The sequence below is a fragment of the Bos indicus genome, chromosome 7 (genome assembly GCF_029378745.1).
Source record: "Bos indicus isolate NIAB-ARS_2022 breed Sahiwal x Tharparkar chromosome 7, NIAB-ARS_B.indTharparkar_mat_pri_1.0, whole genome shotgun sequence".
Classification (NCBI taxonomy): Eukaryota; Metazoa; Chordata; class Mammalia; order Artiodactyla; family Bovidae; genus Bos; species Bos indicus.
In genome coordinates, this window is record NC_091766.1 from 75,279,245 (window position 1) to 75,286,379 (window position 7,135).

At 38.1% G+C, this 7,135-nt stretch overlaps 1 non-coding gene across 1 annotated transcript; it reads right to left on the reverse strand.

Annotated features, from left to right (window-relative positions):
• Positions 1 to 2,515: 2,515 nt before the first annotated feature.
• On the reverse strand, positions 2,516 to 2,623 carry LOC139184273 (U6 spliceosomal RNA). The gene has a single exon (XR_011567863.1). It is a non-coding gene; the product is annotated as a U6 spliceosomal RNA (small nuclear RNA).
• Between the last annotated feature and the right edge of the window lie 4,512 nt (positions 2,624 to 7,135).

Genomic DNA, 7,135 nt, shown 5'->3' on the forward strand with positions numbered 1-7,135 from the left:
CCATGTGGACATCACCATATGGTCAATACTGAAATCAGATTGATTATATTCTTTGCAGTTGAAGCAGAAGCACTATACAGTAAAAAAAAAAAAAAAAAAACAAGACTTGGAGCTGACTGTGCCTAAGATCATGAACTCCTTATTGCCAAATTCAGACTTAAATTGAAGAAAGTGGGGAATACCACTAGACGATTCAGGTATGACCTAAATCAAATCCCTTATGATTGTACAGTGGAAGTGGCAAATAGATTAAAGGGATTAGATATGATAGACAGAGTGCCTGAAAAACTATGGATGAAGGTTTGTAACATTCAAAACCTATAATCAAAACCTTCCCCAAGAAAAATAAAGGCAAAAAGGCAAAATGGCTCTCTGAGGCCTACAAATAGCTGAGAAAAGAAGAGAAGTGAAAGGCAAAGGAGAAAAGGAAAGATATACCCATTTGAATGCAGACTTCCAAAAAATAGCAAGGAGAGATAAGAAAGCCTTCCTCAGTGATCAATGCAAAGAAATAAGGAAAGCAATAGAGTGGGAAAGATCAGAGAAAGATCTCTTCAAGAAAATTAGAGATACCAAGGGAACATTTCATGCAATGATGGGCTCAATAAAGGACAGAAATAGTATGGACCTAACAGAAGCAGAAGATATTAAGAGGCAGCAAGAATACACAGAAGAACTATACAAAAAAGATCTTCATGACCCAGATGATCATGATGGAGTGATCACTCACCTAGAGCCAGACATCCTAGAGTGCAAAGTCAAGTGGGCCTTAGGAAGCATCACTACAGATAAAGCTAGCGGATGTGATGAAATTCCAGTTGAACTATTTCATATCCTAAAAGATGATGCTGTGAAAGTGCTGCACTCAATGTGCCAGCAAATATGGAAAACTCAGCAGTGGCCACAGGACTGGAAAAGGTCAGTTTTCATTCCAATCCCAAAGAAAGGCAATGCCAAAGAATGTTTAAACTACAGCACAATTGCACTCATTTCACATGCTAGCAAAGTAATGCTCAAAATTCTCCAAGCCAGGTTCACAGTATGTGAACCGTGAACTTCCAGATGTTCAAGATGGATTTAAAAAAGGCAGAGGAACCAGAGATCAAATTGCCAAAATCCATTGGTTCATAGGAAAAGTAAGAGAATTCCAGGAAAACATCTACTCTCCTTCATTGACTATGCTGAGACCTCTGTGTGGATCACAACACACTGTGGAAAATTTTTAAAGAGATGGGAATACCAGACCACCTTACCTGCCTTCTGAGAAACCTGTGTGCAGGTCAAGAAGCAACAGTTAGAACTGGACCTGGAACAACAGACTGGTTCCAAATTGGGAAAGGAGTACGTCAAGGCTGTATATTGTCATCCTGCTTATTTAACTTCTGTACAGAATTCATCAAGAGAATGCTGGGCTGGATGAAGCACAGGCTGGAATCAAGATTACTGGGAGAAACATCAAGAACCTCAGATGTGCAGATGATACCACCTTATGGCAGAAAGTGAAGAGGAACTAAAGAGCCTCTTGAAGAACGTGAAAGAGGAGAGTGAAAAAAAGCTGCTTTAAACTCAACATTCAGAAAACTAAGATCATGGCATCCAGTCCCATCTCTTCATGGCAATAGATGGGGAAACAATGGAACCAGTGACAGACTTTACTTTCTTGGGCTCCAGAATCACTGTGGATGGTGACTATAGCCATGAAGTTAAAAGACTCTTGCTCCTTGGAAGAAAAGCTATGACCAACCTAGACAGCACATTAAAAAGCAGAGACATTACTTTGCTGACAAAGGTACATCTAGTCAAGGCTATAGTTTTTCCAGTAGTCATATATGGATGTGAGAGTTGGACCATAAGGAAAGCTGAGCACCGAAGCATTGATGCTTTTGAACTGTGGTATTGAAGACTCTTGAGAGTCCCTTGGACTGCAAGGAGATCCAGCCAGTCCATCCTAAAGGAGATCAGTCCTGGGTGTTCATTGGAAGGAATGATGCTGAAGCTTCAGTACTTTGGCCACCTGATGTGAAGAGGCAACTCATTGGAAAAGACCTTGATGCTGGGAAAGATTGAAGGCAGGAGGAGAAGGGAATGACAGAAGATGGGTTGGTTGGATGGCATCAGTGACTCGATGAACATGAGTGTGGGCAAGCTCTGGGAGTTGAAGGACAGGGAAGCCTGGCGTGCTGCAGCCCATGGGGTCACAAAGAGTTGGACATGACTGAGTGACTGAACTGATGTCTTTGGTGAGAAAATATAGCTAATTCTGATCTCTTCAATGACTGGCTTTAAAATGTCACAGTTTCTCCTTTAAGTTTCTTGTTTGATGTGCAAACATATAAGTTTAATATCAAACAGAGCTCATAATTTTCCTATCAAAATGAATCCCCCATCCTATGTTGAAAGGTACCACTGTATTTCTTGTTACTTGAGTTGAAAAGCTTGGTCTTTTTTGACTTTTAACATATTTTTAAGCTCCTCCCTCTCAATTCAATCAATACCCGGTGGTAGTTCATTTCTATAAAACATGGAATGCTTTGTGAATTTGTGTGTTCTCCTTGCTGAGGGGCCATACTAACTTTCCCCATATTATTTGAATTTTAGTATGTACTGCTGACGCCAGGAGAGTTCTTCCTTTCTAGTGGACATAGGGTTACAATGAGGTTCCTTTTCCATTGTCTGTACCTTGACTTAACTTTTCCTCGGCTCATGTGTGCCTTATTTTCAGCCTCCTACTTGGTGTTATTACCTTCAGGCTCAGTTGAAGTTGTGCTGACCACTCCATTTCTATCTCGTCTGACGGTTCTGCACGCATCTTACCTTCCAAGTACATTGGCTTGGCCACACTTGTTGAATCACCCTTGCTTTTCCAACCACGTGCTTTTGCTTAATGCTACTAGCTCTGCCAAAAATGGATTCATCTTATTTGTGTTTTCATATCCTATATGACTAAAACTTTTAAGGTTTCAGTTCAGTTCAGTCGTTCAGTCATGTCCGACTCTGTGTGACCCCTGAATCGCAGCACGCCAGGCCTGCCTGTCCATCACCAACTCCCAGAGTATACTCAAACTCATGTCCATTGAGTCGGTGATGCCATCCAGCCATCTCATCCTCTGTCGTCCCCTTCTCCTCCTGCCCCCAATCCCTCCCAGCATCAGGGTCTTTTCCAATGAGTCAACTCTTCGCATGAGGTGGTCAAAGTATTGGAGTTTCAGCTTTAGCATCAGTCCTTCCAATGAACACCCAGGACTGATCTTATTTATACACTATTCATCAGCTGTTTATTGGTGTATGCTATGTACTGGCATTGAACTAGGTGCCAATGTCTTTAGTGCTCAGCTCATAACAAGACAGGATCTCATTTCATGGAGTCTATTTTATAAACTGGAGAATCTGAAAAATAAAGAAGCATTTATGGTACCATGTGATGAACTTCCGTCTCATCATCATGTGGAATCCATCCCAAGCCACTTTGGCCCCTCTGAACTCATGGAGATTACTCATTGGCCACTTAATTACATTACTTATTTTTATCTGTTCACTTACTGATTTTACTATTTTGTGTTAATTGCATTTCCTCTATTGCATCATAAACTACTTGAGGGGAGGAAATACTTTTTATACCACTGATTATACCCTATAGCCTCTAGCCTGCTATGTTTCATATAAAAGGCACATATTAAATATCTGGCAGTTTGTAAGAGGGTTGTATTTTACACTTGGGATCTTCCCTCTGCACTGCATAATTATTTCTCTGTTGACATAAAATACAGAAATGTGATGACAGAGAAGGTGAGACTTGTTTGTACTCAGTCTACATTGAGTGATAGATTTAAACATGCAGATTAAATTAGTTATGCCTAATGGGCATTTGTATGTATTCTTTGGATAAATATCTGTTAAGTGTTCTGCTCATTTTTAATCAGGTTAATCAAACCAAAATGGCAGACTGAAACACAAGTAAAAAGAAACATGGAGATGTAGAGCAACGAGAAAACAGAAGATAAAATGCCAGTACTGTCTTCATTTTTCACCTCCTTGGTTAAATTTATTTCTAGGTATTTTATTCTTTTTGTTGCAATTGTAAATAGGATTATTTTCATAATTTTTCCTTCTGCTAGCTCATTGTTAGCATATAAAAATGCAACAAATTTTTGTATTGAAAAATATACAAAATTTTTGTGTATTTTTTGTACCTTGAAACTTTCTTTATTATTTCCAATAGTATATTGGTAGGGCCTTTAGGGTTTTTAAATATAAATAAAATCATGTCGTCTATAAATAGTAATGGTTTTACTTCTTGCTTCTCTCCTTTTGTTCTAACTGGAGCTTCCAGTGGTGACAGTGGTATCCCTGATCTTATAGGGCTCGCTTTCAGGTTTTCACCATTGAGTGTGATGTTCAGTGTGGGTTTGTCATATATGGCTTTTATTATGTTGATTTATTTTATGTGCACTTTGAGAGGTTTTGTGATAAATAGATGTTGAATCTTGTCAAATGCTTTTTCTGCATCTATTGAGATGTTGATCCAGTTTTTATCCTTCACCCTGCACTTTGTTAATGTGGTGCTTTGTGTTGATGATTTGTGAATGTCGAACCATCCCTGCATCCTATAATAAATCCTACTTGATCCTGTTGTGTGTGTGCGTTCAGTCGTGTCCGACTCTTTGCAGCCCCATGGACTGTAGCCTGCCAGGCTCCTCTATCCGTGGGATTCTCCAGGCAAGAATACTGGGGTGGGCTGCCATTTCCTCCCCCAGGGAACCTTCTCAATCCAGAGATTGAACCCGAGTCTCGTGCACTGCCAGGCAGATTCTCCACTCAACCCAGAGACTGAACCCGAGTCTCGTGCACTGTCAGGCAGATTCTCCACTCAACCCAGAGATCGAACCCGAGTCTTGTGCACTATCGGGCAGATTCTCCGCCACTAGTGCCTCCTTGTTGTTTGGTTTGTTAATCTTTTGTGGAGGATTTTCCCATCTATGTTTATCAGTGACACTGTCCTGTAATTTTCTATTTTTGTGTTATCTTTGTGTGTTTTAGTATTAGGGTAATGTTGGCCTTCTAAATGAGTTAACAGCTGTTTCTTTCAGTTTTTTGCGGGAGAGTTTAAAGGTAGGTATTATATCTTTGAATATTTGATAGAGTTCACCTGTGAAGCTGTCTGGTCCTGGACTTTCGTTATTTTCAGAGGCTTTTTGATTACTGTTTCAGTTTTCTTATTGGTGTATTGACTTTTCTCTTTCATCTTGATTCAGTCTTGGACATTTGTATGATTCTCAGAATTTACCCATTTCTTCTATGTTGTCCAGTTTGTGGGTGTATAGTTATTCATAGTATTCTCATATAGTCCGTCCTATCCTTTATAGTTCTGTATTATCCATTTTAATTTTGTCTCTTTCATTTCTGATTTTATCTGATCTTTTTTTTTTTTTTTTTTTAGTGAGGCAGCCTAAAGGTGTGTTAATTTTGTCTGTTTTCAAAGAATGAGCTCTTATTTTTATTGATCTTTTCTATTATCTTTTCAGTCTATTTAATTTACTTCTGCTCTGATTTTGTTATTTCCTTTCTTCTAACTTTGAGCTTCATTTGTTCTTCATTTTCTAGTTACTTTAGACGTATGGATAGATGATTTGAGCTTCAGATAGACATATATTGCTATGAACTTCCCTGTTAGTGCTCTTTGTGCTGTATCCCACAGATTTTGGATTTTTACCTTGTCATTTATCTTCAGATATTTTTTCTCTTTCTTTTTTAACTTTTTTTGTTGACTCAATAGTTTTTCAATAGCTTATTCAGTCTCCACATATTGTCATTTTTTCCTGGCTTTCGTCTTACAGTAGATTTCCAGTTTCATACCATTGTGGTTGAAAAGACACTTGATATGATTTAAATCTTCTTAACTTTAATGAGACTTGAATCCCAGCATTTGGTCTATCCTTGACAAAGTTCCATGGGCACTTGAGAAAAGTGTGCATTCTGCTGCATTTGGATGGATGTTGTGTATATGTTATCAAACCTATGTGATCTACTGTTTCATTTAAGTCTGCTCTTAACCTTGTTGACTTTCTTTCTAGATGAGCCATCCATTTATCTAAGTGTAGTGTTACAGTGCCCTACTATTACTTTGCTGTCAGTTTTTCCCTTTATGTCTCTTCATAATAGTTCTATGTATGTTAGGTATATATATTAATCCTTGTTATGTCTTCTTGATAAATTATGTTTAATTACTGTACACTGTCCATCTTTATCTCTTGTTAACTTTTTTGGCTTGAAGTATTTTCTCTGATATGAATATGGCTACATTTTTTTTGCTTTTGGCTACAGATAGCTTAGAGAATTGTCTTCTATCTCTTTACTTTGAGCCTATGTTTGTCTTAAGAACTGAGGTGAGTCTTTTTATCTGTCCAGTTACACTGTCTTTTGATTGGTGAATTCTATTCATTTACTAAATGTAAATGATTATTGATAAATGAAGACTTAATACTGCCGTTTTATCTTTTGTTATCTGTTCTGTATCTCTTTGTTTCTTTTTCCTGGTGTTTCTGTTTGCCATTTTGGTTTGGTGGTTTTCTATGAGGTGTGTTTCCCAACTTGCTTTTTCAAAATGTGTCTCTCGTCTAGATTTATGTTTTGTGGTTACCATGGGTTTGTATAAAACATTTTCCTAGATAAAATAGTCCTTTTTTTGCTTGTAGCCTCTGATCTTCAGTTGCCTGTATTTGGAGAATGTTATTCCACTGCATAGTGGCCTATACAGAGTTTCTATTGAGAAATCTGCTGATAGTGTAATGGGGGTTACTTTGTATGTTATCTTCCTTTTTTCTGTGGCTGCCTTTAAGATTCTGTCTTTGTCATTGAATTTTGGCAGTTTTCATTATAATATGTTTTGGAAAAGGCCTTTTTGCATTGAGATTTCTTATGTAGGTTTTCCTCTTAGCTTCATTGACTTGTAAATGCAGTTCCTTCCCCCAGGTTTGGAAAGTTCTCAGCTATTATTTCCTCAGGTAAACTCTCTACTCCCTTCTCCCTTTTCTCCTTCTAGGATACCCATTATCCTTAGGTTGCCCTTCTTAAAAGAGTTTCACAGTTCTCAGGATTTCCTCAATTATTTTAGATCTTAATTCTCTCTCCTCTTCTA